This window comes from Falco naumanni, chromosome 7 (genome assembly GCF_017639655.2).
Source record: "Falco naumanni isolate bFalNau1 chromosome 7, bFalNau1.pat, whole genome shotgun sequence".
Lineage (NCBI taxonomy): Eukaryota > Metazoa > Chordata > Aves > Falconiformes > Falconidae > Falco > Falco naumanni.
The window spans coordinates 69,560,897-69,575,864 of record NC_054060.1 but is presented as its reverse complement, the minus strand read 5'-3'; positions in this window follow the sequence as shown (position 1 = coordinate 69,575,864).

Here is a 14,968-nt window from a genome sequence, read left to right as displayed (position 1 = left end):
ATATATCACCCATTTTCTCCAGATAACCTGCCCAAAGGAATTTACGGGCCTATAGTTTCAGATTCATGTTTGTAGCTGTAACATTCAAGGGTTGTTTTTTTTTTCTGTCTTATTGTTGCTAAACAGCTTCTTTAAAGATCTTGACTTCTTTTTCCTAGTCCCTAGGCAGATATTAACCTATTTCCAGGCATCTTCTGTTTGTCAAAGTTTAAATACTGTCATGACCCCAGATATGACCCAGGGGACCAAACCAAAAGGAATTAATGTCCCTTTTCGTTCCAGTTATCGCATAGAACTGATTTTATGAGAATGTTACGGGAAATGTTAATCATTGAAAATGCTGAATTGAAATACTCTAAAGCCAGTATTGCATTAAAGAAGTGCCAAAGTCGTATCGTGAATGTGCTTAACACATGAGGATAAGCATCTTCATGCTGGAATCCTCATAAGCTTTGCAACATTGAGAAATGCGAATACGTGTCTGGGCCACTAGTGCTGAGCCTTGCCCAAGCTGTTGGGTTTGCTATGTCGAGAGGCAGCAAAGGCAGGAACCCCAACGTGACCCACCGTGGGGCCAGGGCACAGCACATCTTCATTACCTGACTGCTAATGGAGACCTTTGCCATTCCAGGTGTGAGTGGGTGTTACTAAATTAGCAAAGTGTTGATAAGCAAACTAGTTCTAACCTTCGGGCTTAGTGTTCTATCTGTGGTTACCTCAGCTAGTCTGATCTCATTCTGGGATCCCTTCTAACGTGTAGGTGAAAAGATCACTTCTGGTGCTTCCTCTAGGTTGCGAACATTTCCCTTCATCTCAGGTCCGAGGAGGATGACAGTGCTTAAGCTAGGAGTCTTATTAAGCCTCAGCTTATAAAGTAGCCTAAAAAAAGAGACTTTACAAAGTCTGTCAGTGCTACTTACCCTCTAGCATTTCCTACTTATTATTTATATTAGGAGCAGCACTCTGCTAGATAAAAGCTGCACAAAGCACCAGCTTGTGACCTGGGCTCCTAATTTCTGACAAAAGTGTGGAGCAGGTGGAGAATAAGTGCAGATATCAGAGGTTCCTTTCCTGCTAATGCTGTTCAGGGCATCCCTTCACGTTACAGCCAGTCTCTTTAGGCAAGAAGGGGTCTGATCTATACCAAGCTGGGACTATGCTGGGAAACATGAAATCCATAGGCTGGCAGAACTGTACATCTACATCATGATGCAGGAAAAACTGGCCAACACAAGACTTTGTAATAGATGTGAAGTCTTCTGTGATGACAGACAGGACGATTTGGCTGGTTTTGATTCATTCAACTTTTGATGTTGAGTCCTTCCAACGCAAAGTTATCTTCCTTTTGCCCTGTCATCTAAAAATTACAAAACTGAGATTTAGTAGTTAGATCTCAGTAAATTTTTAATTTTATCAGATATCTTTTGGGTTGCTCAAGTCTGAACATTACCTTGGAGAGTTTGCAGAATGAGAGGCCATTTAATGTTTTATTGATCTAGCAGCATTTGCCTGTCCCTTGCTTTTAATTTCTTCTCCCACCATCAAGGGTCCTTCAGCTGGAGGGTGGAGGTGGATGCAGATAACAACCCTTCCATGCTACTGTCAAACCTTGACAGGTTAAAAAAGCAAGCAACAGGAGGCTAGGGAGCTTCTGCTATGGGATCATTTGTAATTTACCCTGTCATTTGTTGCATTCACCTGGGAGCCTGTCTGTAGCAAGTTCAGCCTCATTATTCTCTGGGTTGGAGAACTAATGGCCTAGAAGCGCAGAGGAAACTTATCCAGCTCCAGTCTCAGCTATGGAGCACCAAATCACATTTCATAGTAACGCACGCAAACTGCCCGCCTGCTGAAACCAAAGCACAAGAAAAACTGCACTAAACTCCCAGTAAAACTGTGGGACTCACTGCTACGGTGGTGAGCCCGAGGGGCCGGGAGAGGAAGGGCTGCCTCAAGCCAGGCTTTCTGTAACGCTTCCGAAGAGCCCTGAACTTGAGTCTGTCTCCCCAGAATGAAAGACTACAACCCGATTGTCTTTGGCTTGCCAGGGCTAAATGGACAAAGTCCTTATAAAAGAGATTCTTTAGTCTTACAGAATCATTTTGCTAAAAAAAAAAAAAGTGATTCCACAGTAGAAGGTCCCTAGCCCCCTGCTGCTTGCTTTTTTAACCTGTCAAGGTTTGAGAGTAGCATGGAAGGGGTGTTATTTGCATCCATCTCCAGCTGAGGGACTCTTGATGGTGGGAGAAGAAATAGCTTTGTGGTTTGTCTAGAACCACGCTGGTCAATGGAAAAAAAGAAAGTAGGCAGGTCTTGGCCTCAAAAGAAAGACAAAGTTCCTCTATAAGGAGAACTAGATGGAGTTCTAACTGGAGCTCACCCACATAAAATGCCAGATTGTTCACTGAGTACACTTAAAGAACAGTATTTGCCTGAAACCTTGGATTTGCCAATTTGAAGAATAGGAGAAATGTCTGGCTGGATGGGTTGGCTTGTGTGATGATTAGGAAATGTTCAGCTTGTTCATCTCTAAAAAGGGATTTTAGCCGATGTGAGCCTGCTTTTACCTTTCAGTAAGCATTGATTTGGAATACTGCAAATTGCTGTCAATAAAGGGATTTAAATGACAATAGAGGCATATAAAGCCCCTGGGATGATTTGGGGGACATGGTATTTGAAGCAAACCCTGGTTTCTTTAGCCAGAGAGAGATTTAGAATGAGTTGTTGTAAGTTACATTTCAGGGACAAGGTGGGGTGATGGAAGGAGGATAACATTTAAAGAAGGAAAAACATTTCAGATGTACCATAGATGATGAATCTGCCTGATTGGGGGGGGGGGGGGGGGGGGGGGGGCAATATCTGATGGAAGTTATTGTTGAGAGTTGGTTCCTTTGTGTGTGAAATTCTCTCAGAGCACTAACGTTTCTGACCTGAGAACCACCTGTGTGCTTTGTGTCTCTTGATGCTTAAGGACTTCAAGATACAGCTTCATTTATAATAGCAACAACTTAATTAGAGACCTGTGGCATTGGCGTCTCCTTATTGCTTCCTGTGACACATCGTAACTGACTTTTTTGGTCTTTACTGCAGATCTTAATTTTGCTGAAGGTGTTGGGAAGTGGTTTGTGTTTTTTGGTGGGATATGTTGTGGACTTCCCCTTGATGCTCCTCAGGTAGATCTGTACGTAGCACATGGTAGCCTAAGTGGGTACCAGTCTGGGTGTGATTCCTAGACCTGTGATCTTTGTAGTTCTGACATACAAACCAGAACTAATGTGCCCTTGGGGAAGTGGGAAGAAATATATTTTTTTGATAGAAGCAGCCTACTCCTGCCCATCTTTTTTGCAAGCTATTCCTCGGACCCAAGTAGGGAATGGGCTGCTAGCAGGAATAGATATATGCAGAAATAATGTTTCTTATGCATGTAATAAATGACATTAAAACCACTTTATGACATTTTTGTGGATTAATGTGTATGTAGAAGTGTTAAAAATCTGGCCTGTATCATTTCCTCCCGGATTCATCAAGTGGTTGCATAGATGACCATTACATTGCACAACTAACAGCAATTTTGACCAAATTCTTATGAAACAAGTGCTCAAAAGACCACAGCCAAAACCCAAACAAAATGCCTCACTCTGCAAGGCTTTCCTGAACGGTGGTTGACTTCTGTATTTACATTGATGAACACGTATTCTGCTTTTAATAATGACCAGGAACAGGAGATTGGGGGGTGGGGAATTAATTATTTTGTGGAGATAATGATTCGTCCTTTCATCTAACCTGGTAATTATTTTCCAGGAAGTGGATGCATAGTACTTAAGCAGTAGTCATATAACATTTAAATTATAATGACTTTGGGAAACATAATTCATCATGAGTGATGGTGGGAATATGCTGCCTTTAGCTCAAGTGCAGCTGAACTGCATTCTAAAGATTCATTTGAAAAGTTCTGTTCTGAGCACGTGGTCCCGGCAAAGCCACGGCTTTCCTATTGCTGCTGACACTTCCACAAATTTACAAGCACAGGGCAAACAGGTACAGCCACTTTTGGTGTGATGCAAAAGCTCAAATACGGGTTATGCTTGTTTAACTCTGCCAACAGGAATCGCGTTGCACAGGCACTCCTGCCGCGACCTTGCTAATGCTTCTCTGTGTCATCTGTGGCTTTTTAGCTCTACCAAAAGCACCGTGTTAAATTTATATTTTGAGGTGATACGGTAAAGGAGCCTCTGATTTAAGTGTTGGATGTCACACAGCAATTCTGGAAAACTGCCTCTGACGTTTGTGTAGTTTTTATGGATGCAAGACTTTTTTTTTTCTTCCCGTGAAATCTATTTTTCTCATGTTTGAAAATAATATTTCTAGAAGTAGCATGCTGATTTTTTTCTCCCTCCTTCAGAACGTTTGTTCTTTGTTGCTTGTATGCTTTCTTTTTTGCCTCCCAAAACAGGAGTGGAGATCATACCCCATTGCTCTTTATATAAGCTCGTCTTTTCTCCATTTCTCATTACATGATGTTATGTTGTTCACAACCCAGAAAAAAATGGTTTGTGCTTACCCTCTGGTGGAACAGACAGACACCACTGCAGTGTGCAGGAGAAAGATTAGTCCCAGCACAGTTCTGGACCACTGGTGTGCTGACACAGGGTTGATTTAAAACAGCACTAGAGGAACTATAGGTATTTCTGCCTGAACAGGGAGCAGAGAAGACGACAGTTGAAAAACTACTATAGAGAGTAGTGAAACGCCCTGCAGTATTGCCTTGCTTGGGTCACAGATCGCATCTTTTCTGAAAAGAGGGTCTGTTGCTTCCTTTCCTAAGAATTTTTGCATTTAGTCACAGGGAAGGACAGGCTGTCCAGTGCAGCCACCTCACTGGCTAAAGGAGCAGGTTACTCATCTTCTTTCTCCACCCAACGTTAGTGGCTGGCTTTCTGTCATCAAGGTCCCAAGCTGAGCACAAGTGTAGCAGGCAAGGTTGTTCAAACAGGTCTGGGTGATCCGAGGCTGTTTAACGAGCCCTGCTAATTTTTATCCTTCAGAAACTATTATTTCAGATGCATCTAAGTTAACATCTAAAGAGGCTAAAATATCAATAAGATTTTTTTGAAGATCAATAAGGAATGCTACCGTCTTATGGCGAATATTTTAACCCTCCCTGAAATTCAAAGGTAAATACAGGGCAAACACGCTGCATTTTCCCAGAGATCAGCTTTTCTGCCAAACCATTCAGATGGGCAAATTTTAAACAGTCTTCTATGAGCTGCTTTTTTCAACTGGATTGGAAGCAGAAGCCGAGAATCCTCACTCTCCATAAGACTGGAAATAAAGGATCCTGCACTCTGCAGAGTGCAGTACTCACTGGGTGGGCTGCTTATTTGTGTTCATATATATCAGTCCCAAAACGGGCACATGCCTCATAATCTGTATGCACATGACGAAATATGAAATTTAGAACTACATTCTCATCTGATGTCACTCACATTTGTAGTCGGCAGTTTTCTACTCAAGCTTTAGCTGAGAAGGACAATCTGACTACAACTGAAAAAAATACACGACTGGAACAGTGTCAAATGTAGAAAGAATTGAAGAGAAATGTCAGTGTAAAGTCTTGACTATCAGCTGGCAGGTAACAGTGATTTTAATGCAAGTTTGATATAAAGGAAGGTTATAATGTTTCTTCCTGATTTTTCTTTTCTCCTAGCCAGAAACAGGAGGTGAAAGATGAAGTTTCCCAGCCCTGTTAACAACTGATCTTTAGGGGTTGTGGAGACATCTCTCACCAGGCTGTTCCAGGTGCAATCCTAAGCCAATACCTTGTTCTGTTGATAAAAACAAGTCGTCAATCCGGTAAAACTAACAGTTTAAAAAATTGCACGGCATGTATTTCAAGGCTCCTTTTTGCCTTAATTTCTCTTTGAAAAATAATTAATCTGACAGGTAAAGTAGCAAGTTGATGTCTATGGCAGTAGCTTGCTCTTTGACAGCTCCTTGAGCTGCATCCCCCATTTGTCGCTGAACAGTGATGGTCTGGCCACTGTTGTTCCTCACTAACTCCACTTCACCACTGCACTTTGTAACAGCTCTGTGCTGCAGAGCGATGGTTTGCCCAGGGATGCTTAGGCCATTCCTAAATTTTTCTTTGAACAAAGAATTCCAGATCTGCAGGCAACAGCCTTTTCTGAAAAGAGATCCTGCGAGCTCTTCCCCCTGCTTTCTTATCATGCTTGTAACTTTAGCTGAGACTGTACAGTAAAGGAGAAAAGAAAATGTGCCTTAAAATCTTATTTCTGATATCTGCTTCCATGGGACAGCTCTCTTTTGCTTTGACCACTTATTCCAAGATGCTTTTTGGGTTCTTCAGATCAACCCAACCTGCTGTGTGAGCAGTAACACTTGCAGCAATGGTGGGAAACATGGCAGAAGCTGCATTTCAGTGAGGTGAGTCTGAGCTGGGTCTTTTGTAGCACATCAGTGATTGCAAATATCCTCTGGTGCTGGTGGACATATCTGAATCTCCTTTTTTAATTCACGCCATTTTTACATGCAGTCTTCTCTATGTTTAGCTTTTCAATGAAGCCTTCCAACACTTTGGCCTATGTCTCACCTTTTCTGGCTCGGTCTACCCCCACCAAAAGCCACCTCTTCCATCAGGCCCCAGTACTGACATGGCAGGTGTGTGCAGCACGGTTATGGGCTGCCTCATCCCCCAGAGCTCCGTCTGGAGAGCACCGGGCAAGCCGCATCTGGTAGGTCTGCCCTTGCTTTGAGCATCTGCAAATACTTCTGCAAGGGCCAAGTTGTGAAGAATTTGGGTACGTGAACAGCAAATTTAGAGACACTCAGGCTCCTGTCTTTCTGCGGTGCTGTTCAAGCCTCAGAAGCTCCCCTCTTACACATCAAAAAGCAGATACGTACTGTGATTTTTCTTGTGAATAATAAAAATCCACAAGTTTCCTTGTGAATAGCAATCATTGTTTTACAAGTCATGCTGCTGTTGTTGGAGGGGTTTAATTCTGTGGCAACTAGAAGGAAATGAAGGAAAGATGCTCAAATGTTCCTCCAGATCTGTAGCTAGCAGAAAAAAAGATTGAGAAGATTTCAGTGACATTTCATATCCAGATAGCTAATCAAGTCCAATATGTTACTTACTGTTGTTTATGATTCTTCCTAAAGACCTGCCTTTAACTGGTCACTTACTGCTCGTGTCTGTAACACACTTGGGAGACACTTTGCAGCTAATCCTTATAAATAAAACTGTGTTAGAAAATGTCGCTAAGATTTAGAAATACCTGCTGAAATGGGCAGATTCTTAAGTAGAGACTGAACACAGGAGAAATAGGTTTGTAAAATTTTATGGAAATTGCAGGTGTTTCCATGCTATGTAAATATGGGAAATGGGAAAGTGCCCACGATCTCACTTTTCACAGTTTGGGGTGAACGACTGATGAGAAATGATGGGTGTTGCAGGTGCCAGTGGGGGCCTCAGGTGCACAGTGCTGTTTGCTGTGGCTGGCTGCGAATTACAGCAACCCTCAGCCGTGATTTTATCGAGTACTCTGTGTTTGTAGCAGGAAATAATGTTTACTTTTGCTTGTCTGTTAAGAACTTTCCTCTTCAGCACCATGGTTTCTATTGACAGGGTGTATTTTCTTTTTCAGTGAGCTGGGCTTACTGCTGGAGAACACATGCAGTGTTCAGAGTAAGAGAGCAACTATGTGTGTGAAAGCCTTTCAAGAGTACTTGAGGATCAGTACAGTGCTGAACAGAGGGGGTTTTTCCTGTTTTCAAATTTTAAATGTAAGCATATATACTTAAGGTTTTTCAGAGTAAAATAATACAGCAACTTTTTCCAATTATCCAGAATATAATAATGTGCTCACCTATATCATATGCTCCCCTGCCCTTATGGTACCTGACAGCAGCTCTTACAGGTGTGGTGAAATACCCGAGGGTAGCGCCGGCTTTCTAATGGAAAGCACTGCAAATGGAATAGTTATTTCCACGAAGTTATTCCTCAATGTAAAAAAAATGTAATGAACAATTTTTGTTTCTCTGCTCATAATAAATTTGTGGATTTCATCTCAGCCTCCCCCTAACCCCTAATAATTGTGTTCAAAATCTCCCAGCACAAACCGCGTGAGAAGGAATACGGGTTTTGTCTTGCCAGCTTGCAGTGCTGGGGCACTGCAGGCAGAACATTAATAAACATGAGGTTAAGTTCACGGCTTAAATATAGTTTAATCGGTCAGGAATGTATATTCTGAAATCCTCCTTAACGCCATTTGAATGTAGTAGCGTGCCAGGTAAATTGAAATAAACAAAAAGCCCCAAAGCTATCTCATCATAGCAAATCATAGTTCCCTCTAGTTTTCACGTAAATGAGTTAATATACTACTCTGGGCTTCAAATGTATTTATTAGCAGTTTGCTTTCGACGTGTTCTTCAGTGAGCTGTTTCTTTTACTAGCCAGCTGTTTAATTATATATTCTCAGTACGTAAGCAAATGGTATCTTCTGACACTTAAAATGTTAATGGGTAGCGCAGGACTGATACATCTGTTTGAGTTGGCATGAATGTAGGAAAAATCCCATACTGTGCTGGTAGGTTCCTTCACACGACTGTTCCCGCTTCTGTAGTGCAAACAAACCGTACTAATTTAAAAGATTTGCTATTATAACAGTCAATCGAGATGAATCATGAAATTGCAGCTTTGAAAAACTGTAAAGCCAATGTAGAATGAAACTGATGTGAAACAAAAATGATTTGGGTTAGGTACTCTGAACTCTAGATGGTGATGGAAGCTGTATCTATGTTGGTTCAGCAAATTCCTTCCATGGCTGGACTGGAGATTGCGAGCTGTGCACAAGTGCTGCATCCACCAGTTGTTCCACTCCACCTCACACTGCCAATTGTATGCCCTTCTCGGGACTTGGTCGTTCCCCGGTTGCCTGCTTGGAGTGAAGCTGGTTGCTGTCTGTCTCTCTCCAGTAGACCTGATAAAATGTGCTGTTGACCATGGCTGCTCTGAGGGGGGGTCCCTGCTTCATGGTGGGTGGGCACAGCCTCTTGCAGGAGCTTGTATGAAGCAGGAGGCCCCATGGTGGCCATCTCCTCAACCTCTGCTCCACCTTTCCTTCTAGGAGTCATGGCGCATATCTTCCCGGCAAGTAATTTCTTTCATCCACCAGTAGCTGCCTGAACTTAGTCTCCAAAACCTCCTAGAGGAGAGCCTGGACTCAGACAATCTGCCAGCTTCCACTGAAAGGACCTTCTTTTCCACTCCAGCACGCAGTGACACAGACAGAAAAGTTCTGGAGGAGGTAGGTCATGCTCAGTAGCAGGTGCCTGCCCTGCAGACAGAGCATTTTGCATCTCACGATTCCCTCGGTTGTAGATTTCCCACAGAAAGAATGAATCCAAAACAATGGGTGGGAGGGGCAACCAAATTAAAAAAAAACAACCCACTTTACTGTTTCAAGCACACTTTCCACCGCCGGATTCAGTCCGATAATGGTGGTGGGTCTGGGGGGTACAAAATCCAAATTTTGTTGACGTTTGCTAACTGGCTTAAGTTTGGAAGGTCCCTGTCCTGGTTTCAGCTGGGACAGTGTTAACTGTTTTATTAGCTGGTGCAGTGCTGTGTTTCGGATTTGGTGTGAGAATAATCTCGATAACACGCTGCTGTTCTTGGCTGTTGCTATCAAGCCCTCCCTCCGTGAACTCTTCCTATGAAGTGCTTGGTTTTTGTTTTGAATAATTCACTTCTGCAATATCCAGCCTTATACTGAGACACTTATTCACCTATTTTCAATGAATCATAGAAGACCAATGCTTTTCTCTTATTTTTCTCCTTTCCCTGCTCTAAAATACTGGCATAAAAGTAAGCTTTGTCCTGAAATTTTCTACTTGCATCACTGTAATTCTTGTGCACGTTAATGCAAACATGATCATAGTTATCCTGTTTCTGCTTTTCAGCATCATGCAGCAGTGGCATCTTTGATTTAGTGGAATGCTTGTCCAGCTTCCATTCCCCATCCAAACTGTTTTCTCACTTGTACCCCCTGTGAGAGAACTGAAATCATGTTGATGACTTCCTAAGGTGCAAAAATATATGGGAGACAATGGACTTGAACAGAGGAGAAGTAGTACTGGCGATAATGATGCTGCTCAATAGGGATTTTAGCAGATGAGGATTCCTGTAACACAAGAGGACCTATAACAGATTGCCAGCCTTGTACCAACTAAATCCCTGTCAAGTGTAAGTGTAACAACGATTTGAAGGACACATGCACAAATCATACTCAACACCCAACAAACTGCAGCTCTTGGGCTTTCCTGACAAAGGGAACTGTAGAGGTAGTGAGAGGAGAAACTTCTCTCTGCGGCTGTGTATCTTCTATACGTTGCTGTCAAAGGAAAATAAAACAAGTAACAGAAGTAATGAATCTAAACTTGTTGCATGACTTAAAGCAGTCGGATCGTGACTAAAGCTGTTACAAGACTCCACACACCAAACTGCCAACATTTGGTAAAAGGCTGAACTGTGTTCCCAACAAATCCTAAAAGCACAAATGTACAGTTACCGCATAGGACTGGCTTGAAAAGTTAATTCTGGGGTTTTTTTTAGCTGTTTTGTCCCCATCCTGCCCACTCATATCCCCTGTCATCAGTAATCAGTCAGGTGTCTAGAAGGATGACAGTTCTGTATGGCTTCTGAGATAACAAAATCTTGATTAATAGGAAGCGTGCTGTGTGATTTTTTTTTTTTTAATAGAAAACCACTGTGAAACAGCCCATACACACTCGCTTTAGCCAGCTTGAAGGCAGTCACTTGAGAACCTCCTGGGTGCTGGACAAGTGGAGAACCGGAGCATCTATCCAAGGGAAACTGAGAGGCTTTTTGATCTGCAAACAGGTATATTGAAAAAGCAGTTTTTCCTTTGCTTGCTTCATCAAACTTGAGTTCTGGCTTCCACAGTTTCATTTTTTCCTCAATAAGAGTGTGAGATGTTTTTGTCTTTCTACATATTTTTTTTTTTAAAATACTTTGCAGGTTTGGTGCTGTCTTGGTGTTCAGAGACTGACCTGTAGACGAATTGGTTGAGGTGAACAGTCCTAATGGTACAGTCCATGAGGCAGGGCAGTATTCTGGCAGAAATTAATTTTAAGACCGTTCAAGGTCATTAAAGAAGAATAAACATGCAGGAAATCCCTTTATTGGCTGCTAGTGCAGAACTGGATATAAACAGGCATTCCATGGAGACCAAGACCAAACCCAGGGCTCCCATATCTTGAAATCAGGAGGAAGACTTGCCCAACGCCCGAGGGTGGCGAGCCGAAAGCTGTGTTTGTTTTAGAGCACAAATGCAAGGTGAGTTCGATGCAGCGAGCGGGAGTTTCACCTTCGGTTCTAAATGGAAGTGTCACATGTCATTTGTGTTTTGACGAGATGTACGGGCTCAGGTAATGAAAGACCCAGCAGAAAGTCCACGTGAACATGGTGACTTTATGAATGAATCGTGCGGTATGTTTCAAGGGTGCATTAAACACAAATAGTCTGTGACAGGCACGTTAAGCTGTTCATGCGTGTTCTCACCACAGAAGACAAAGCACAGCCAGTGGTTAGGCAAGCCTGTAAAAGCTTTTGTTTTGGTTATAGGTCTTTTTATTAAACCTTTTTTCTTGATGGAAGAGACTGGTAGAAAAAGAATCACTTTGGATAATTTCCATTTACAAATATTAGGCACTTACGTTTGGATTTTTTCTGTGCTGTTTTTTCTGGTTTAGCTCTGATGTACCCCTCCCTGTCACCTCCAAATCATTTTTGCACAGTCTTACAGTAAAAACATTGATATTGAAGAAACACTTTCCTTGTGGCCATTTGGAGACTGGCTTACAGAGGTACCTAGTGACAGAGTACATGAGAAGGGTCTGTGTAAGCGGGCCAGTGCTTAGTGCTCCATACAAGCTGCGTGATGCTAAAAAAGTTCTGTATGCAAGGCAGGAAGCAAGATTTTCCCCAAATAACAATCTGAAGGATTTCCACTTTTGCTGAATTGTTGGCTGACAGATTGCAAAATCTTGGATCTGTTAATTATTAGATTTGTGAGAATTATTCAGTAAGGAAACTCAGGCTGTAGTTTGTGTAATGCGATACTCAGCAGCTGAGCGTGTGAGGTTAGTTATGGGAGTCAAGTTCTGTCCTTACATACATAACATGTGATTTATGGTGTAGCTTGCCAAAGAGTGCAAGCAAAAGCAGCAATATAGGAAATATTTCCTTGGAGGATATTTGGGCTAACAGTGATCTGTTCACAGGTTTCAGACACTACTAGAGGTCAAGCCCGCAGTGTGTGCAAAGGGGTGTTTGTCACCAAAAAGTCTCTGATAGTAGGTCTACATAAACTGGCAAAACAAAACAGAGCTGGATTATTTGATGCAAACACTTCAACACAATCTTTTCCTTTCTCACCCTAACTACAGCAGAGTGGGGAAATGTTCTGCCTCAGTGATCACAAGAAAATAATTACAGTAAACACAGCTGCAACGTGCACATCATGTGAGTAGAAATGTGTGAAGGATGGGAGCCAGCCCTCCCTCCCCCCTCCAGCCCTGTGGTGTCAAAGACCCTCGAAATCGGGGCTTTCATTTCTCTCAGATGGATAAATATGAATTCTTGCCACCCTCGCTTTCGGAGTCTGTGAAAGTCATGACGGAAATCAGGGTGGCTGGTTCTTCCACACCTGTAACGGCAGGGCATGCTGCCAGACGTGGTAACTCAAACCCCTGTGACAGAGTTTCACGCTGGAGCCATTTGTAGATGGTTTGGAGTTGGGATTAACAGCCATGGAGCCCAGCACCAGGCAGGCTGTGAGCAAGGGGACAGCTGTTTGAGACTGCAAAGGGCAACCCCAGGAGTAACCTTGTCACTGGAGCTTTGGGCATCGAGCTCGTTATTTCTGCTTATGCAGGGGATGAGTAGGTCTGTGGGCACACCAATCTGTGCGCGAAAAAAATGCAAGAGGTATGAGATGAATCAATCTTTGGTCAAAAATAAGGAACTTGTACGTCAGTATCACCTTATACCTTGAGAATGGTAGGGGCCACCACCACCCCAGCTTCATAAACCTCCGCCCCAAAGCCTTGCTTCCCTCCTGTGCTAGGTGGTGATGACACACCGGCTGGTACCTAACCGCAGTGCATGGACACCCACGCACGCCGTGCCCGCACGGTATTCCCAGCGGGATCCTTGGAGTCATCACTGGCTAAAGTAACCTCTTCCTGAGCCAACCGCTGTACCACGGCTGACGGCACAGACAGCTTATGACCTGCACGGGCTGCGGTGGCTGTAACAGCTATGTAATCTGAAATGATCTAGCTCAAGCTTTAACTTAATTTTTAGTCCATTTTAATCCATTACCCTTGCACTGAGGCTTTTGTTTTGTGGTGGTTTAGAGGGGAAGCTGCTGACATCTGACTCACCATTCCCTGCAGCGTGTAGGTGTTTCTTAGAGCTACATCAAACAGCGCCGCATCCTGATGCTGCTCACCGTGCCAGCTGCCTCTGAATCACAGCCCCGGCACCAGAGCCCTGCTTGGAGCCAGAGCATCACGGCTGTTCGTACAGAAGAGCAAAAGAGGTACCCAGTACCTAAATGCACCTACTGTATGTCTCCTACTTTGTAATATTTTTGCTTTGGTTTTGCACATTGGGAGGTGGGGGGGAAGATGGAATTTAATTTTGGTAGAACCGGGGTCATTGCAGTGGAGTTGGGTGAAAATGAAAATGGCCCCAAAGATTTGGTTCACTGGCTGCAAAACCGAATAATAGAAGGATTAAATAAATTAAAGGCAAATGAAGCTTGCCCTGCCCATCGCTAGAAGTTAAAAGCATTACAATAAGTAACATGGTTGTCATGGTGACTGAGTGTTTGTTTATGGTAAGATACATCAGGCCAAGCTGAAATGCTTCTAATTTAAAGCTCAGATGACAGGGAACTGAGTAATATAAGCAAGAGCAGAAATATATTTTTGGTAGTAATTTGCAAGTAATTATTTTTTCCTATGAAAATTCCCATCACTGCTCAGTGTTTTTTCTGCCCCCTTCTCATCTCCATTCAGTTCCAAATATGTTTGTCTTCTGCCAGCACAAGGAGCCAGCAAGACAGGTTTAAAGGAAGATGGAAATAGGCACTACTCATAGGCGGACTCCTGGTAGTAAACAGACATAGGCTCTCTTACAGCAATGTTTTAAACAGAAGAATAATCCTTAATCTGAACGCTGCACTGCACATTCTGTGGTCCTGGCACCTGCAAATACACAAGCACTCAGCTGAATGAGCTGCAGCATAGCATTAATTTAGAAATTTTTTTTCTCCTCAAATTGTCAGATGACTCAATTGTCTGGGCTCCATAGACTAAAATGCAGTTTTCTTTGCCTAAAAATAGCAGTCATTTAAAAAAAAAAGTTAATGGAATATTCAATTAGCCTCTATTTAAATCAAGGGGGAAATCCTGTTAAGGGAGGAAGTGTCTGGTAGACTAGAAGATAGTTTGCCCCATGATTACAAATTAGCTGCATGTAAATTACTCTTGTTAAGCTGTAATAGGTCCTAGTTCTGTGAGGAGCTTTGCGAAACCATTGGGGCGAAGCTGCCCACTTGAATCTGATAGCAAATTTCCCAGCAACTTCAGTGCCTCTGAGCTCCGTCGAAGGCTAATAACCAGCAGCATCCTCACCTACGGCTGTGCAGCTCCAGGCAGGATTTCATGTCCATGGCAAACTAGCCAGTGGATTTCCAGAGGAGGTTTTCCTGACGTCTGGGGCACAGAGCTCCATTATTTAGGTGTTGGAAGCAGGGGATTTGCAGAAAGCCTAAAGATCATAGACATCACCTTGTTTCTCGTCTCTGTTTAAGGGCAATGAATGTGATAAATGGAGATGAGTAACTGTGTTCTTTGT